The sequence below is a fragment of the Oryzias latipes genome, chromosome 15 (genome assembly GCF_053564925.1).
Source record: "Oryzias latipes strain Hd-rR chromosome 15, Olatipes_Hd-rR_3.1".
Taxonomy (NCBI): Eukaryota; Metazoa; Chordata; class Actinopteri; order Beloniformes; family Adrianichthyidae; genus Oryzias; species Oryzias latipes.
In genome coordinates this window covers 30,765,142-30,783,994 of record NC_136251.1, presented here as the reverse complement: position 1 = coordinate 30,783,994, position 18,853 = coordinate 30,765,142, and the positions used below count along the sequence as shown (strand labels likewise).

The 18,853-nt window shown below is 45.0% G+C and overlaps 1 protein-coding gene across 13 annotated transcripts in view; it reads left to right on the top strand.

The window, feature by feature from the left end:
- LOC101170868 (signal-induced proliferation-associated 1-like protein 2) overlaps positions 1 to 18,853 on the top strand; it is a 97,768-nt gene that overhangs the window by 5,840 nt on the left and 73,075 nt on the right. The window contains exon 1 of one of the 13 annotated variants that reach the window (XM_023963586.2): positions 15,683 to 16,062. The exons of 11 other annotated variants lie outside the window; for them this stretch is intronic. The gene's annotated coding sequence lies outside the window, so the exon portion shown is untranslated. Of the gene's footprint in view, positions 1 to 15,682; positions 16,063 to 18,853 lie in introns of those variants that run through there. One more of the 13 variants, XM_078931543.1, reaches the window with a different exon arrangement.

Sequence of the window (18,853 nt, the reverse complement as noted above, 5' to 3'; positions counted from 1 at the left end):
CTCATGTTTAATCTGTCTGCTGGTCTGTATGTGAGTGAACCGCTGCGCTGCGTTGACTTCAGGGTCAGTATCCTTCACTTAACCTCACCAGCACATTGCAGGGTTGCTGTTGTCGGGCAGGATTTTCTGACTAAGTCAAGCCAAGAGGATTCAAAGCTGAAATGAATGTAGCAGGATCAGAATGGAATCATTTTCTTAGCTATTGTTTGGGGTTTTATTTGTCTTCTCACGGGGGAAGGCACAGAATTCCTCATTGTAGTTAGGAATTGTAGGAACTTTGTCCTGAACGAGCTTTTATTAATGGTGGGAAAGTGTCTCCAATTTGTTCCTTCCTTTCTTGTTATCAGCTCACTGAAATGAGAAAAGTTAGTCTGTCATGGTGTGTTATAGTAACACTTTGGGAGGAGGGTGTAGTTTTTTGGTTGTTCTTGAAGCTCAGAATTTGTTTGACACGATATATAAATTGATTTTACAGAGCTGTTTTAACCTAAATGTTGATTGTAAGTACTTATCGGCCAGCTTTTTCTTCATTTAAAGTTCTACAAAAAGCTGTTTCTATTCAGGATCAGCGGCATCAGCAAAATCTGTCTGAGGAGTTCCAGTCTGTTTTTTGAACAGAAACAGCTCTGCTCAGGGTTACATACCACTTTCGGACCACCTTAGATGCTGTAGGATCACTCCACTGTGCTGTTCTCACATGGATGTTGGACTGTCTGCCTCTGCGTTGGACTGTTCCAAGAGTTATCTCTGTGATAGGAACTCTGGGTCACAGTAAGTCCATGTTCTTTCCTGTCCCCCTGTGGTGTCCCTCAAGGGTCAGTGCTGGGACCAATGCTTTTCTTGTCATATTTGCTAGGATTTATGTGGCTTTCTTTGTATTGCTATGTTGATGAAATGGCCAACCCATTCCCCTCCTCAACCTTCTTATCCACAACTCCACCTTCTTTCTACTGTCTGACATGACCACCGTAACGAAGGAGCTTGATCCTTCAATTGACCAGATTGGTGACTTAAGACCTTCTTTCCAATTCTCTTGTTTGAACTTCTTTTCTTTTTAACTTTATTACCTTTAGGAGGTAAAATTGCAGACATACATGCAAAGTCCACAAGTGGCGCCTTTGTCATGCGCACCTGTACAGGGGGTTGACCTGTTCGGGTGCTGCAGGTTTTTTTTTTTTTTTGGTTGTCTGGGTCCGTGGAAAGTCATAAAGAGGAGCGGCTGCATTGCAGTTCCCTTGATTATCGTACGCCCACTTCAAAGACACATCATAAAAATGGACTGTACCATTGCTGTGCTTGTGCTATTTGTAAGGCTAATGGAAGTTACACGCACTTATGCTGTAGGGGTGATGCTGTTTTACAGTGTCCCTATGGTACACATTAGCCCAGGGATTCCCAAATCCAGGCCATGTTTTCCAACCAGCCTGCCATTGACGCTCCTTATTGGGTAAATGCACTTGATCCAGTTAATCAGTAGGAACCAGCAGGAAGTTGACCCTCGGGATCTGGATTTGGACAACTCTACTCTAATTGTTAATAAGCTGCGAACAAATGTTGGATGCTGATGTTGGGCTTCCTTCGGAAACAGCACTCCCTGTGGCTGCAGCATGTATGCGCACCTTACTAACGGCTAGAGGTAACTGTACGCACTTGTTTGACCAATGAGCAGCTGTCCAGACTGCATGGAGCTTCCAGGCTGTCGGGAACGCTCTTGAAAGTGCAGTGTGAAAACAGACCAAAGCAACAGAAGGTGTTTAAAAACAGAAAAGTCCAACGAACTGGGTGCACCCTAATTTATCCAGAAGTTTACACGAAAAACAACAGAAAACAACTACAGTGATTGAGAAGAAGAGTGGGATGAGCACAAATGAAAGGATTAAAAAACAGCATTAAGGGTTTTGTACTTTCACTACACAGTCTCATGGTGTTGAATGTAGTTTTAAAGAAAAAGTCTGTTTTGCTTGTTGGAAATCTGTCCCCCCACAGGATGTACAGTAATGCCATCCCTTCCTCCAAGATTTTCCAATGGGAGGAAATACTCCAGTTCAAGGAGTGCATTCATAGCCTTTAAAGCAGGCAATGGCACCTCACTGATACAGTAAAAGGATTAAATATCTATTTTGGTTGCAGGCTGGTAAAATCAGATGAACTGGCTCACGAAAAGCCAGTTTTCTGTACAATGGTACAAATAGGTGGAAGTCATTTCAGTTTGTGGAGCCCCATTAGGTCAGAACAAGAACTGAATTGCTCTCATGTTCCTGAGATCTAAATATTTTGACTGTTGTTGTTTGGTTGAGAAAGGATCTCTGACTGTAAACATGATTAATCTTGGCCATCCCCGTGTCGCTTCTTAGTCACCAACGGAGGCACAGAATTGCCTCTTCACAGTCGCCTGTGGGCTTTTCTTGCAGCAGAGACGCAGAAGACTGAATACTTCCGACAGGCTGGAGGTGGTGCCGTCTGTGTGTACGAGAAATCCTTTTACCCAAAGTGGAAAAGACGAGAACGGCAGCCGGCCCGGCATTCGTACGCGGGGCTGCGGCGGCGGTACGGTGTGTTTAAGGAGCGCCGGTGCACCCGAGCTGAACTAACTCAAAGCAAGAGTAGCATATTCCATTTGACTTTCCCCCCTCCGTTCTTTACATCGCTTTGACTCACTTTCCATTTATGCAGTTTGCCGTGGAAGGAGGATAATGATCTGTAGTGACAGTGGCCTGATTTTTATTTGAGATTTTCCTCTGCTTCTGAAATCATTCTGTCTGTCAACCAGAAGGAGATCAAGCGCTGGCCTCCTCTTCCACAAAGTGCATTGAAAGCTGCTGTGGAGGTTAGCTATGGGGGGGGGTGGGATGATGTGGGATCCAGAGCTGGAGGGGCAGTGCTGAATGTCAAACCAAACTGCCTCCTAAAAGGAAGGAGCTGGAGAAAAGGACATTACGTAACACAATAATGCCGAGTCCCAGACAAAATCCCAAGCAGAGATTTTGGAGTGATGGTTCCAAAGCCTAGCAGCCATGTTGCTGTGTTCATTCAGCGCCTGCCTTCCCCCGGGCCGTGTTTACAGCAACCCTCTTCAAATGTAAACAGGCTGCGGGGCCACATACAGTTCAGAGCCCAGCTGAACACGCAGCCAGGTGCTGCGGATCTGACCGCCGGAGCAGCTGAAATGACGCTGGCTTCAGGACGGACGCAGGAATGCCAGAGGTCACCGTGGAGACCAACGCATTTCACTTCAGTTTGTTTTTACGAGTCGCACTGAAGGGAAATGCAAGAAAACCCTTCAAAGGTCACTGCTTTTATTTTTTCTGCTCATTACAGTTTGGATTCTTGCAGAAACCATCAGTCCCTTTATTATGTAGAAGCTTTTTTATTTATTTTTTGCTCGCTCCCTAATTTTGACACTTAAGTAACTGGCTTTCTTGTGATCTTTTGTTTAGTTTTGTTTTTCTGCAATTTTGCCATTTCCACTCATCTTTTCTAATGTGCAGGCCTATTTTGTGCCGAGGCTTGCTCACTGGGCTGCTGTTCTTACCCTGGCATTTAGGATTTCCCACCTTTATACAGACATGCAGGTCAAACACAGCAAGGGCCATAACATGGCGTCTTAAATTGAAGCTCTCCTCTGCTTCATGCTGTCCCACATCAGATCAAATCTCTGTTAGTGACATTCACTCTGGAAGGTTTTTTAATTGTTTTCTGTCATTTAGTTGATTTCCTGTTGATGTCTGGTGACTGCATCCATTTCCTTCTGACGTTTCGGACGTTGGGCATCGGGGCCAGCAGGCTCCGCCTACTTTTATTGATAACTTGAATACTATGGTGGCCGACAGGGCTCACACTACATACAAAAGAAAAAACGCAACGGCATTATCCGAAGCACAACAACATAACCGCAGTAATAGCATTAACCTCAGCACAATGGAAATAAGGACTGTTTTTTTTTTTCTACCTGCGGGAAAAAAAATTCAGTTTCAAAATATTCAGTGCGACGAAGTTTTAGAATTCTGAGAAAAAAGTCAGAATTTTCTCTGCCCTTTTTTTCTTTCTCCATGGCCCTAATCCTCTTCCGTAAGCAAGTGTACGGAAAAAAATCGTAATTTTACGAGATTAAAGTGGAGGTGAGCATGGAGTGTAGCAGCAAGTGAACGCCGCGCAGCAGCAGAGCAGACCGACTAAACTTAGTAGAGCAGGTGAGCTAAATGTTTATTGATAACGTTCCAAATGTTTGGAAGCTCATTTGTTTGATTTACGGTTTATTTATTGATGGGTAGAAGGGACAGCTTCACAAAAGGCTCCACATATTTCATCTTTAATCTAGGCTCCGATAAACGGAAAACTTGTGTTTTTTCCTCGTTAATCTATGACTTTTTTTCTAGTAAAGGTACGACTGTGTCTCTGAGCAGAGCAGCCGGACTTACAGCTTTGTGTTTGAGGGGAGGGGAGGATGCTTTGTTGCATGTGGGAGGTTTCGGACCGCTCTATGTGAACGAGCAGCTGAATTCGAGACAAACGTGTCTCTCGTCTCCGAGCAGATCTCAGACCGTCAGCTCACACAGCGGCTTTGGGGCGGTGTGTGAGCTTTTCAAAGCAGAAATGTCGCTCAGTCCTTAGAAACCGTTCAAACAATCAACATGGATTTGTGTTTCCAGTCGTGTCCCGACAAAATAAAGGCTGATTTTATTCCCACACATTTACGTGCAGCAAACATGCAGATTGCAGCATTTTGCAGCATCATCCAGGCTAAAAGATGTTGTTAACCCGTGTTAGCCTTCTCCTAAGCCGTCATCCGGCTCCGTTCTGCAACAAAAAAAGCACCGACCACACAGATTTAAAATAAAATGTTGAGCGAACAGGCGCTTCATAATAACTATAACATTAATAAAAGCACGTTTAGAAGATCATCTCATATATTACCGAGCTGCTACATATATGCATGTGGCAGCTCACTTTATTTACAGCGGGACTCATTTCCTCTTCCGGTATTTTCAACACTACTGCAAATGTGCAAATGATTAATTCTGACTGAAAGTGTGACCATGTGAACGTTCGTTCTAATCGGAAAAAGGTTTCCGAGCCCATGTGGACGGTTGGATTCTAATCCCACCATTGATCCGATCAAGATATTTTGTCCATGTAACCGCGGCTAATGATTAAAACTATAACGCCGCATGAATACATCAGTCATTCTACAGATTTTCTTCAACAGATCACCACCATCTGCTTTCTCTGAATGTCTGATTTCCTCCAAACTGTGGGTTTCCAACCCCTTCGCTTACGTTGTTCATACAGATGGACTCACCGGTGAATTAGAAAGACTTTGAAAAGGAAAGTTAAAAAATTTTAAAAGCTTAATTTAAACAGGTGCTAGTTATAAAACTCAGATTTTTCTGCAGCATATTGGATTAAAATGAGGTTTGGGGCTTTTTTGAGTCAACTTGAAGGAGTTTACATATTAAAGCTTTATTATGGTTTGGTTGTGGTGTTGTCTTTGTTAGCAGAACAGCGTTTTGTGATGCTCAGAGTGGTGTTTTCAATGCAGGAGAGTCTTCATGTAAAAAGGCAACCTATGGTTTGTGATGTCCTGTGTTCTGCTCATTTCTTGTTTTGGGTTTAATCTTTTCTTCTCCAAGGTCAAAGTAAATAAAATAAAAAAAATCCAAATATCTTCCTCTCCTGAATCTCACCGATGCTTTTGACATCTATATTTAATGATGTAGGAAAATGTGTTATGAGTTCAAACGGAGCCGTCTCAGTGTTTAGGCGATGGTACCCTGCACAGGAAGGCCTCCACAGATCATTGCTTCAGTCGGTTCTAAAGGTCAAAAAGCACTCACGTCGGATCGGATCAGTGCACCCAGACAGACGGGAAGTTCTAGACCTTTTTCTCTGTGTAGCATTTTGGGAGGAGGACTGCTGGATAGTGTTAAAACTGTAGAAGGACAAAACATTTACCTTCTTTTTTTACCTTATTAGCACCTCACTATGGCTTATGCTTTAGAGTCCCACTCTGGTCATCTAGTTTTAAAGGGTTCCTGTTGGTCTTTTAATAATGATTATGAGGTTTTTAGGCAAAATCATTTGATTTTCTTTCTTGATGTCCTCCATCATCAGAAAAATGCCACATGAACGTGTTAAAAAGACCCAAAAAAACCACCATTTTCATCAGAGTGAGTCTTTAAATGCATATATTTGCTCACAGTGATTATTACCTGCTGATATTTCTGTACATGTTAGTTTTTTTTATGAATCTGCCTCTAAATCAGATAAGTGTTCTGTCTGTAGACATAGACACCAGCATCAGAGCTCATGACCCCCCCAGAGTTTTGGGACGCTATTAACATGTCGGAGCTGCAGGAAACCAAAGTGTCGACGAATGATTTCAACACCGGGATCGTTTGTGTGCCTTTTGTGTTGTGTGGCTTTTGCAAAGGTGTGGGTGGGTGCTCTCAGCGGGAGGCTAGACTTTGACACCCTCCTCGCCGCCACGCCCCCTTTAACACACCCACCGCATCTCATGCAGCTGCAGCTGTTGCACCTCAATGCTGGAGATGTCGGAAATTCCTGGCTCTGCAATTAGAGCTGCAGATTTCTGAATAGCACACATTGCGATGTCCTAAAATTGCCCTCGGCCGCCTTCACGGGCGTAAATGGAAACTGATGAGGCACAATCGTCTTCCTTGTGGCTGACAGATTGTGTTTTGTGCCGTTTTTAAGGCGGGGAGGGCGTCATTGATGGGGTGGGTTTCTCATGCCTCACTGAGAATGTTCTCTTTCCATCGAGTCAAGTGCTGCATTGTGATCTCAAGTAAAGAAATGCAAATACAGACAACAGATGTACTACCACTCTTTCTTCCAGCAGGAGTAATCCCTCACTCTGGAGTGTTAACGAGGGAAAAGCCATGTCACCCTGGCACATGTGATGGCCGCCTGCTTTTCAGGCCCTTTTTTCCAATAAGGCCCGATACTCGGGGTAGATAAATGAAGGCTTTTGTGGTCTCTGCCAGGGGGGGAGAGTCATGCCATAAAAGACACACACAGAGCCAGACCTTTTTCCAGCACAAAACAACTGAAAGCTGCATTTCTTCCCTTCTGTTTTCTCTCAGTCCTTTCTCCCTTTTTTTACTCCCTCGCTCCAATTCTTTTCCTCCTCCGTGAGAACTGAATCGTATTCCCATAATGTTTCCATAAACGGAGTGAAGGAATGGAAATAACTTGTGCCATTATCACACACCTCCCCTTCCCTGACCGAACTTGCAGGGGTTTGGCCGGAGCTCCGACTCACTCCTCCTATTTATGCCCTCTGAGCTCCATCTGAGAGCACATCGCTCACCCCAGGCACAGCTGTCATAATATCGCGGTTCTCCTGCTTCTTCATCACAGATCGAACAGGTTGGTTTTGAAAGGCTCTGTTGCCTTGGTTTGCCACTGCGCCTTCCACCATACGGCCTGGAAAGAACATGTTTCCTCGTGCTCCACCTAAAACCCATCACCCGCGCTCACTTCCTGTTTATGTCTTTGTCACAGCTGCTCTTACGGGTGGATACGGGCTGTCTGAAGAGGAAAAAGGGGCTAACCTACATGGGGCGTGCAGGTGGCCCGCACAAAGTTTTAAGATTGTGTGTGTGCAGCATTTGCACGCGGTCAGTCAAGAATGTGGCCTAAGGACACTGTAGTGCGTGGATCTTATATTATCCCTAAGAAATACTTCATGATATTCTTAACACCCGCATGACAATGGTGCATTCCATTTTCAAGATGTATCTTGAAGTAGCCTTATGAGCCTCAAGGATTTCCAAAGCATACGGGTTGATGTGACTACAGCTCGCACCACCCTCTGCAACAGGCACTCAAGCCATGACTGCCAATGAAAAATCTATGCAAATGCACGGATCTGCGTGTATTTCAGGCTTCCATGTTCAAAACGTGTGCATTTACGCTTCGCGACTTGAGTTTCTACAACCGTTTTTGGGCTCTATGGACGAAACGCCTTCCCATTGAACGCGCGTTGAAAGCCAAACCAGGTTGAACTTTGACCAATCAGAGACACAGATTTGTTAGTGACCTGTGGATTTTAATTTTCAGAAGTGCCAACCCTTTAGCGATTGAGAGAGAAAATAATAATTGCGGTTTGTTCCCGGCTGGAATTCTACGACACCAAGTGTCTCATTTATCGGAATAGAGCTGTGAAAGCAAAAGCCTGGAGCGAGATTCACCAGATTTGCACAGTTTCAAGTTTTCTACTACTAGCGCACGAAGGCTTGAACTGTAGGTAGCGGACGCGCGCTAGTATCGGGCAGCGACAGTCCAGTTTGAGTTCACGAATGCGCTCAAAGTTGGTTCTTGATCTGGCGCTGGTGTGAAGGTAGCTCAGGCATCGGTTTGCCGCTCTCGCTTTGGGCCATTGATCTGTCACGTAAGGGGTCGTCTGAGAATTTACATGGACTTATTGCACGTCAGTTGTGGTGCCCATCAACAGGCCAGACCTGCCACCACGGGGCACATTCCCATGTGGATGGCTGCCCAGGGAGCAGATGTTTTCGATGCCACTTGTTGAGGAGAAGGTCTTTGAAAGTGACTCCATAAAAGAGGTGCCAGCTGCTCTGCAGACCAAGGCCTCCTGATTCTCAGGCATTCTGTCAGAGCCCTTCCTCCCAGCGCTCTGCAAGAACCGCCTGTGGAGAATAAGTCCAGTTTGCACTTAATCAGACAGTTCCCTTTGGAAAACCTTATTAATTACAGAAGGAAGTTGCTCGGGTAGAACATGCTTTCCAGATGTCCACTGAGTCCACTGTGAGGATAAGAATACATGTTTTTAGATCATCTTACAGATTTTAATCTTGTAGGTGTTTTTGAAGTACTTATAGCATGACGGCTTTCATACAGGGGTTTAACTCTCGTAAAGCTGCTTGCTTGACGATATTACTTTTTGTTCTTTAGCCGACTGTGGAGCATACATCTGACATCCTCTGATCTAAAAGCAGCCACAGCTTAGCCGGTTCTGCTATGACGCTTTTCTGTCTCGTCTTTCCTTTGCCTGCTCCCACGGCAAACATCAGTGGTTCGGCACCCCTCTAACTGGCAGACAGCGCTCCATCTGTTGCCAAAGGGGAATTTAAAAATGCGCTTTATTTATAACAACTGGAAATTTTTTGCTTCTTTACAGCTGAAGTGCATAATCTGTTCACATCTTCTGGCGTGCTGTGCTTTCATTGGTAGATTTTGGTGGCACTTTCAGTTGTTTTAGCCTGCTTGGAACAACAGAAATGATGTCTGTTAGACCGGCTAAGCAACTTCTGATCGCCTAAGACACATTTTCCAATCTCACAATATTCCCATGTCCTCCGGTTTGTTGAAAAGGGAGGCATGCTGTCACTCAGAGCTATCTTATGCACACAAAGTTGCTTAGCAACAAGAGACAGGAGCCTCTGTTTACTCTCCATGCCCCTCATCTCATGTGCCCGCTGCCCCTCCTCATCCTCTCTGTTGTAGGGATGGAGTGGCATGAATAGAGGAAGCTGCTCTTTGGTGAATTTAGACAACAGGTTTAGCAGAGAAGGGAGCAGAGTAGCTGACATTCAGAGATGCTGGGTTTGCCTTTCATCTCACAGCTGCTAAACCTGCTTTTCTGCCCATTAGTACCCCCCGCCCCATTTCCTTCAATATTCACCGTAAAGGCCCGTACACACCGGGACGACTAAACAAAGGGCATCAATGTGAGTTTGCATACCGACGCGAAAAACACCACGCGTAAAAGCGTAATTTAAAAAAAGAAAACGCCTCGGGTTCTTTTTTCGGATTGACGCGCCGCGTCAAAAACTATTCGACCAATGAGAATGGCGCTTTTGCACACGTGTCTGGAGCTTCTGAAGTTACAGTAAAACACAACTTGGGGGCGCTCAAACACAAAACTGTCTTGCTGAGCACACATACCAGCGAAGAAGATAGACGCCAAGTAGCGTCTACACTGCCGCAAAGAAATGAGACGAAGAAGATGAACTCACTGACGGACATTCTAAAATATCCCCGAAAACGCTAATGATACATTTTCAGCTCTTTACCAGTCGATAAAACTCCCCATGTTCTTCTCTTCTCGTAACTATGGGATGTACCCAAAATCGGCGTCTTTTCCGGCGTCTTTCATCATTCAACAGAACAATCATTTCTTCATCGCTGGAACTGGAGCTACTGGTGCTGGAAATATTCATGTTTTCTTTGTTTGATTCTGACAAGCGCGTAAATACTTGCTCTCTTCTTCTGAGTGAAAAGCGACTTTAAGAAGCGTAAAGTTGCGCAGCGCCACCTTGTGTACAGGAATATTTCTGTTTACATTTAGCGCCATCTAATGTCAGGGAATGAAATTGCATGTTCGCTCGGCTCATCGTCAGCAAAAAATCGCCTGGATGTGAACACAAAAAACGTGTTGAAAAACGCTGGCGAATATTCGTCCCGGTGTGTACGGGCCTTAAGCCTCTGCATCTCTAGGGAAACTTGTCAACTCCTGCTTTTATATTTTGATCTTAAACTATGTGAGGATAAATTTACCGCGTTCATGGCTAGCGTTCCGTCCTCATGAAATTGAGCTGGACATGGGTGTCCCGAATTATCAGTGTTGTTAAAGGTTCCCCGGTGGAAGCAATCATGCACAGCCCTGCTTTCTGTGCCACATTCTGCTGTTTTACTGTAATTATGCAGCATGCTTCAATGGCTTCCACACCACCCCGCTGGGTTTAATAGTCTTTTCATGATGGCTCACGAAAGACAGGAGTCCCCCTCAGGGCTCTGAAATTGTGCAATAAAAGTTTCTTGGTTTTAGACAAGGCTAAACTAAGTGTCATGTGATTTGGTGCTTTTTTTTTTTTAACTGTCGGGTTAAGTGTTCATGTTTTGACAGGTTTTCTTCACTTCTCTAATTTGATGAAAACGGAACTAGCTGTCTGTCATGTGTCACTGTGGAATCCCAGCAGAGCTGAGGGTTGTGGCTGTCTCCTGGCTTTTTTCTTTCTTTTTTTTTTTAAAACCTTCAGAAAAAAACCCACATTTCATCCTTGGACAAATCTGTATTTAGTGATCACTGCGATTCAGGACGTCAGAACACAGTCACAGCGGCTGCTCACCTTGCAGTGGCAGTAGCTGCTTTTCACGGACAAAAGTAATAGGAAAGAACGCCTGATCGGAAGAAAAATGCGTCACGTAAACACGCCGTTCGGAATAGTCTGCCCCGGTCAGACTCGTTCGGATCAAAATCTGAGATAGGCCGATTGTTGATCCGATCGTTGTGAATGTAAACAGTTCATTCGGATCGTGCGTCACTTCTGCTCTGGTTTACGTCACGCATAGACGGAAGAGAAGGCTTTGGAGCTCAGGACCATAAATATTTGGACAGAGACACATTCTTTCTAATTTTGTTTCTGTACATTACCAAAAGTGAACTTTAAATAAAACAACTCAGATGCCATTGAAGTGCAGACTTTCAGCTTTTATTCCTTGGGTTGGACAAAAAGATTGCACAAAAATGCAAGCTGCAGCTGGCACCTCTTCCGACCCGCCGCTCCGGGTTAGCGGCTGCCGGACTCGGGAGAACCGTGTGTCCGAGCACAGCTCGGGCCGCCAGCTCTGCGGGGCGGTGTGTGAGCTTTTCAAAGCAGAAATGTCCCTCAGTCCTTAGAAACCGTTCAAACAATCACGTGGATTTGATGATTTGTGTTTGCAGTCGTGTCCCGACTAAATGAAAGGCTGATGTCATTCACACATATTTAAGGCCCGTACACACCGGGACGAATATTCGCCAGGCGTTATTCGCCAGCGTTTTTCGCCACGTTTTTTGTGTTCACACCCAGGCGATTTTCGCTGACGATGAGTGGAGTGAACATGCAATTTCATTCCCTGACATTAGATGGCGCTTAATGTAAAACAGAAATACTCCTGTACACAAGGTGGCGCTGCGCAACTTTACGCTTCTTAAAGTCGCTTTTCACTCAGAAGAAGAGAGCAAGTATTCACGCGCTTGTCCGAATAATACAAAGAAAACATGAATATTTCAAGCACCAGTAGCTCCAACTGGTGCTTGGTTCGGGGATGTTTTAGAATGTCCGTCATTATTGCTTCGCGGCTGTGTAGACGCTACTTGGCGTCTATCTTCTTCGCTGGTATGTGTGCTCAGCAAGGCAGTTTTGTGTTTGAGCGCCCCCAAGTTGTGTTTTACTGTAACTTCAGAAGCTCCAGACACGTGAGCAAAAGCGCCGTTCTCATTGGTCGAGTAGATTTCGACGCGACGCGTCGAAAAAAAAAAAACGAACCCGAGGCGTTTTTTTTTTTTTGACGCTTTAACGCCTGGCGTTTTTTCGCGTCGGTGTGCACACTCTCGTTGGTGCCCTTTGTTTAGTCACGAGGCGTTAAACGTCGGCGAAAATCGCCGGCGAAATTCGTCCCGGTGTGAACAGGCCTTTACGTGCAGCCAAGATCCCGCATGGATTTTGTGTTCATCAAACAAGGCTAATGTTGTTAGCGCGTTATCTTTTTTCTAACCTCTTCCTCCACAAAAAAAAGCAGTGACCACACAGATTAAACATAAGCTGATGAGCGAACAGGCGCTTCATAATAACTATAACATTAACAAAAGCACGTTTAGAAGATCATCTCGTATGTTACCGAGCTGCTACATATCAAATCAAATCAAACTTTATTTACAAAGCACTTTTCATATAAAAATATAACACAAAGTGCTTACATATATGCCTGTGGCAGCTCACTTCATTTACAGCGGGACTCATTTCCTCTTCCGGTGTTTTCATCACTACTGCGCATGCCCAAATGATTTATTCCGACTGAAAGTGTGACCATGTGAACGTTCGTTCTAATCGAAGTTTTTCTGGGCCCATGTGCACGTTTGGATTCTAATCCCACCATTGATCCGATCAAGATATTTTGTCCATGTAACTGCAGGTAATGTAAAAAAGCTTTTAGAAAGTGTTCAGACATCTCTGCTCATCATAAGGACGTGAACATTTGGATCCCCTTTCTGCCCCAAAAAAGACATTTCTCCACTTTTTTTTTAGATCTACACACACTTTGTTAGGTACACCTGTCCAACTGCTCGTTATTGCAATTTCTAATCAGCCAATCACGTTGCAGCAACTCGATGCATTTGAGGTCAAGACGATCTGCTGCAGTTCAAACTGAGCATCAGAACGGGGAAGAAAGGTGATTGAAGTGACTTTAAACGTAGCATGGATGTTGGTTCCAGACGGGATGGTCTGAGGATTTCAGAAACCCCTGATCTACTAGGATTTTCACCCACAACCATCTCTAGGGTTTACAGACAAATGTTCCGAAAGTGAGCAGCAGTTCTGTGGGCAGAAGAGGTCAGAGGACCCATCAAACAAAGCAAACTGTCCAAAGTGAAAACTCTTTGAAGCCTGTCTGTGAATGAGGTTCACTTATGGAGACCTGGCTCATGGGCCAGGTAGATTTTAAACCTTAACTACCGGTATCTGTAATGATTTGATCAAAGTGTCTCAGTATCTCTAAAAACTACTTTTAAATCAATTTTCTTTATTGATGTTCTGATGTTGGAGTTAGGTCCAAAATGCTCTTAAACTGGATAACTTTAAGCCTCGTTTTTTTTCACTCAGCGGTCCGCTCTGTTTTTTTTTTTAGCATTTACATTTTCAAATTGACCTTTTAATCTTCCCCTTACCGTAGTATTTTTGCTCATAGGTCTACAGGAAAATGGAATGGTTAGGGCGGAGTTACTGTCCTCACATGAGGAAATCTGTTGATTGGCAGAAGGTCATTTTGACAAAAAGCACCAAACCGGCGCCAACGTGTTACTCTTTGCTTCCTGCAATCTTCTCTCAAACAACATAAAATACGAAGCACCAAAAGCCAAGCGGAGAAAGAAATGAGCGCCTGCATTGCCTCCATTGTTGTTAATGGCCTTGCTTTTGCTGTCGTCGCACAACTGTGACGCAAAGCTACGCAATCTGTCTGCAACCCGCTTGCACTGTGACTGTCCAACTGATTGCCTGGACCCATTACTGAATCGGACCGCTCAGTGGAAACTGGGCTTTACGGAACTTCATATCCGTACCATGCAAATAGAAAACACTGTGAAAATTCACAAAGTAAACCGGGGTTGCATTTGAGGCTTCACTTATTTATATCACCCCATATGACACAAATCAAGAATATTTAAGAGTCCTATCAGAGATTTCTAGTTTTGAAAAATGAATTTAAAAAAGTGATGTCTTGAATCCCATTATTGGCAGTACATTCAGTGGGAATGTTTAGACTTCAGTTTGTGGTTTTCTTGCATTCATATCTGCTGGATTTCCTTCATGGGGAGTCATTGGCGTAATGGCCACCCCGGGCATGTAAATTACCCATCGGACCTGCAAATGAGTAGCACTCCGGCCTCGCTGCACATGTGTAGGCTGATAAATAGTTGGTCTGTTTGCTTGGATGCAGTGACGAGAACTCCTGCGAGAGTTTAAATAGAGCAAGAACTCTTAAGTGTTACCTCCTGGGGCTTCCCACTCTTCAAATAAAACCCTTTTCCTTCCCCTCAAATCAAAGCCGAGAACCTGCATGCAGAGGCTGGATCAAAGCCGGCTGCGGCACAAAGATCGGCGCATGGTGCCATTCATTGGGCTTGATTGGAGTCTGTCATTTCCTGTCATTAACACGTTCCTGCCCCCAACCTGAAACGCAGCAAAGCAGCCGTCAGGAAGTGGCTAGAATGACACTGTTTTTATGTTTTACCAATTAAGCTTCCTGAAACTCAATTATGCAACCCTATCCAAGAGAGGAAATGTGTCATCAAGTTATTAGCTGCTCCTTACTTTCCTCTATGCTGAGCTTGGAGCCTTCCCTAGAAGTGGTGGATCTGCGCTCATAGCTGAGCGCTCGGCTTACTTTCATCAGGCCTGCTAGCTTAAACAAAAAGGGCTCTGATGTTGTTTTAGCGCCACGGTTTTCCCGCTCTCTCGCAGACTGGAGCCATAAAGTGTCACTGTCACAAGCTGACAACCAGCAGCCCCCATCAACAAACAACAACTGATCAAACAGCCTGACACTCGGCGCGGAACGCTGTCAGATGTGGTCTTCCCGGCCTGTTTAAGTGCAGCTTTTATCGGAGGATGCAAAGCAGCTCATCGCCACTTTTTTGTTTAGCTTTTCTGCCTTCAACCTGCATGTGTTTGAAGTAAACCATCGCTGGAGGTGGAGTCCTTCGTCTTTCTCTTCGTGTGCTCCTTCAGGTTTTGAAATCTGCAGCCTGTGGCATATGGCTGAGGGTAAAAGGAGTTTTGAAGAAGGGCTGGTCAGGCGCCCTTCCCCTTTATCTCAGCATGTCTTCCGCTGTTGCCGGTTGTGTTGGAAAGGCAGACCTTTGTACCAGCCTGCAGTTCACAGGACGAGGAGGAGATAAGTGGACTCCTCCGCCTCCCTTTGCTCCAAATGTCAGCCATCTTAAAAAACTTAGAAGGTCACCGGCTTGACCCCAGCTTTTCTTTTTTTTTAAATCTGAGAACAATAGCTACCTCCACCCCCAACACACTTTTTTTTTTCTTGTCCTTCCCGTTAGCCAGAGAAGCGTTGAATGTCACGGTCTGCCCCCCCCCCCAAACAACAGCATCAACACTCAGCATTTCCCCCCAAACCCTGCAGCCATCCAGCACAGCCACCTACTTTCCCTTACATATGCTAATGCTGCAGCCTCATTCAGCTGTTGGTGGCTGTTTCTCAGGGGGAGGGTCGTGCATTTAGGGGGCAGCTGTATGCATTTTACCAAACTGACTCTGACGGGCGAACGCCACAACTTCATTTTTGTTACTTTCTCCATTTTCTCGCCAAACTTTGTGAAGAATGATCGTGGCGGTGTAACTGCTGCTCTGCACGTCCTTCCAGACTTTTCAAAGCGTGTTTCTTCTCCGGAGGCTTCTGCTCCACAAGTGTTTGGTGGATTTGATGCGATGGAATAATATTTACAATGCGGCTCTCGGGAATTTGCATTCCTTTCCTTCAGATTTTCTGGATTTGATGAACAAGGACTCTGCTTATCAGGTAAACAGCAGCTGTTGATGCCTTTCGGGTTTTTATTTTTATTTTGCACTCATGTGCAAAAGAATCATTACAAAAGGTGAACGTCCTGTTTTAATCAGTAGGTTTTGACAGTACCGGCTGGGATGGGGATTAGATGAAGGTCTTCCGAGTTTGTGTCTAGCAGAAGCAACTCATGCAATGCGAATAAACGGGTGATTCATTGTTGTTTTGGGTTCTCTTCTGTCCTCCCTGCAGTTATCAACTCTTTACAAACTCTGGGTGACTCAACCGTTTTCTGTGTCGGCCCCTGGGTTTGCAGCTGCTGCCCAGAAGTCCATATTATCTCTCAAAAGCCAGATTTCTGTCGGTAACACCATGCCGAGTGTGAAAAACGAAGTTTGAAAAGCAAATGACTGCTGGAGTGAGTGAGAAGACGGCGGGATGGTCCGTGGCTCTGACGCATGCTGAGGTCGCTCCGCCGGTCACAATATATTAACATCCGCTCCCCAGATGAAGCGTGTGAAAGTGTTTGCGTCAGTGTGTTTATTCGCATCCACAGTTTACCTACTTTGCTCTTTGGCTGCTCTGTTTCTCGGTGATAATGTGGCGACGTGGACTCTGACTGACCCCGATAGACCAGAAAGAGCAAAGATCTTCTCTGGGCTTTCGATCTGAACACCTCCCAACTCTCTTAACACTTTTTCACTTTTGCAAGCTCTTCTCACCATTTTTCTCCCCCTCTCCCAGAGAGAGGCGTCCGCCGATGGGCCGTCAGCGGTCTGGAGGTAGATGGAATCTGGCAGACAGAGGGATGTGTGCTGATGGAATGGAAGTAGGTGGGGCTTTACCGCGACGGCCTGCTGGGCCACATCAACCCCGCAGTAGCAGCGAGGGGTTGGTGTTGCCGGGCCCAGTTTGGGCGGACAGATGGTCTCTTTTGGAGAAAGGCCACGGCACAGTGCTCTCCGTTCGTGGGGCTCTGCTGGAGCCGCCAAAAACAAACACGGACTCCTTCTGTTGAGAACATTCAGGAGCTTCAACCTGAAGGGGGACCTGGTAGAGCTGTCTGTACCGATGCAACATTTTTTTATTCAGTTCAATGTGGCGTAATGTTCTCTCGTTTATACACCCTCCTCCGCTTTCTAAGTCAAACATGAGGAGTCAGTAGTCTGCCTGTTGCAGTTGTCAGATCAGCCTGGAGCACCTGAAAGACAATAGCGGTGCGCTGCCTGGAAGGGACTGGGCAGATGGCCAGCTGGCAGGGAGGGAGCCTCCCAGTTTCAGTTAAACTCAGAAAAGGTCTGTTCTACGGGGGAAGATAACTGTCAGAATAAACCGTATGCTCACAGACAAAGCTGTGCACACTGTGAGTTAAAAAAACAAAAGACAACAAAGGTGTTCCCTTGTTTATCCTGGTAGTTACAATCTACCGCGATAAGTGAACTCCACAAAGTATTACAGTTATTTTTCTGAACATTTCTTTATTCAAATCGCCCTTGCCCTGAGTTCTCAGCAACAGAGACGGGAAATGGGGGCGGGATTGCTCCGCGCCAATATCTTATGAACTGCTGCTGCTCTGCAGAAACTATGTCCTAGAAAACGACATGTCTGTGGTGGATTCCACTTTTCTTTGTTTTGGATACAAAACAGATTACTGTCAAAAATTCGATAGGGGCTCAAAAGCACACATCAGTACGCATTCGCGCCTAGGGCTCCACCACAGGAACACGCCAAAGGTTGGAGACGCGTCTGCATTGGAGCACAGACCGTTTACGTGTTTCATAAACGACTTTAGTGGTTTTCATTTTCAGCATCTTCCTTTTAACATATTGTAAATTCAGATTATTGGTCACAAAAAGTCGTCACCGACTTTCACGTTGCAGCAGTGATGTCATAAACACAAGACAGTGTAGAATAATAGTACAGTACAGTTACACAAAGGTAGGGGTGTGCAGATAAAGAAAAAAGATCAGAAGAAGGAAAAAAGTAAGACAGTAGTTGTTTCCATTACAATTATGTCCAAAACGAAATTCTAGAAATGTTGAAAAATCCCAATTTTGCGATTACGTTGTTTTCATTCAATCATAATTATGTGAATAAACACAAACCAATCACACAATAAGTCTTTCAGTCATCATCATCATCACCTATCAAAGGAGACTTTGGCGTCTTCTTCAGGCCGTGAAGCGGCGAGCTCCTTACTCGTGGGAGGAGCTACAGATGAAGCCGTTTTGGGTAATGGTGGTTGGTGATTTAACAAAGGAGCTGTGGATCCAACAATTCCGCATGACACGCCCTACTTTTGATGAGCGGTGTTGCTGTGGGACCGCTGGTGGCGCCCGCTGTGCAGCGACCAAGGCAGCCAATGGTATTGTTGGTCACGTGACCCATTTAATTCAAAGAATGGTTTTCTATTGCAGTTTTGGGAAATATGTCAATTTGGATACGGCTCAAAAAACCACCTGGAAACTTGAATGATTTATAAAAATATATCAAAGGACTAATCGTTCAAACGCAAAGCATTGTGGTCTGTATTTGTCAATCTAGTGAGCGTTGAAGCACACTAGTTTCACCAAGAGACTTGGGGGAAATTTCTCGGGCACCAGGTTTAGAAATTCTAGATTAGGAGACTCCGAAAAAATGAACGCCCTATAGATCTATAGTGCACGATATGGTGAGGGAATTTAGACTCAACCTACATTTTTTTCCTTGCAAATACATATCATTTAGACATTTATCCCATTGTGTTCATCCTCTAGTGCTGCAACCAAAATCAAGGAGCTGAACTAAAAGCACGCACAGCCTTGTCTGT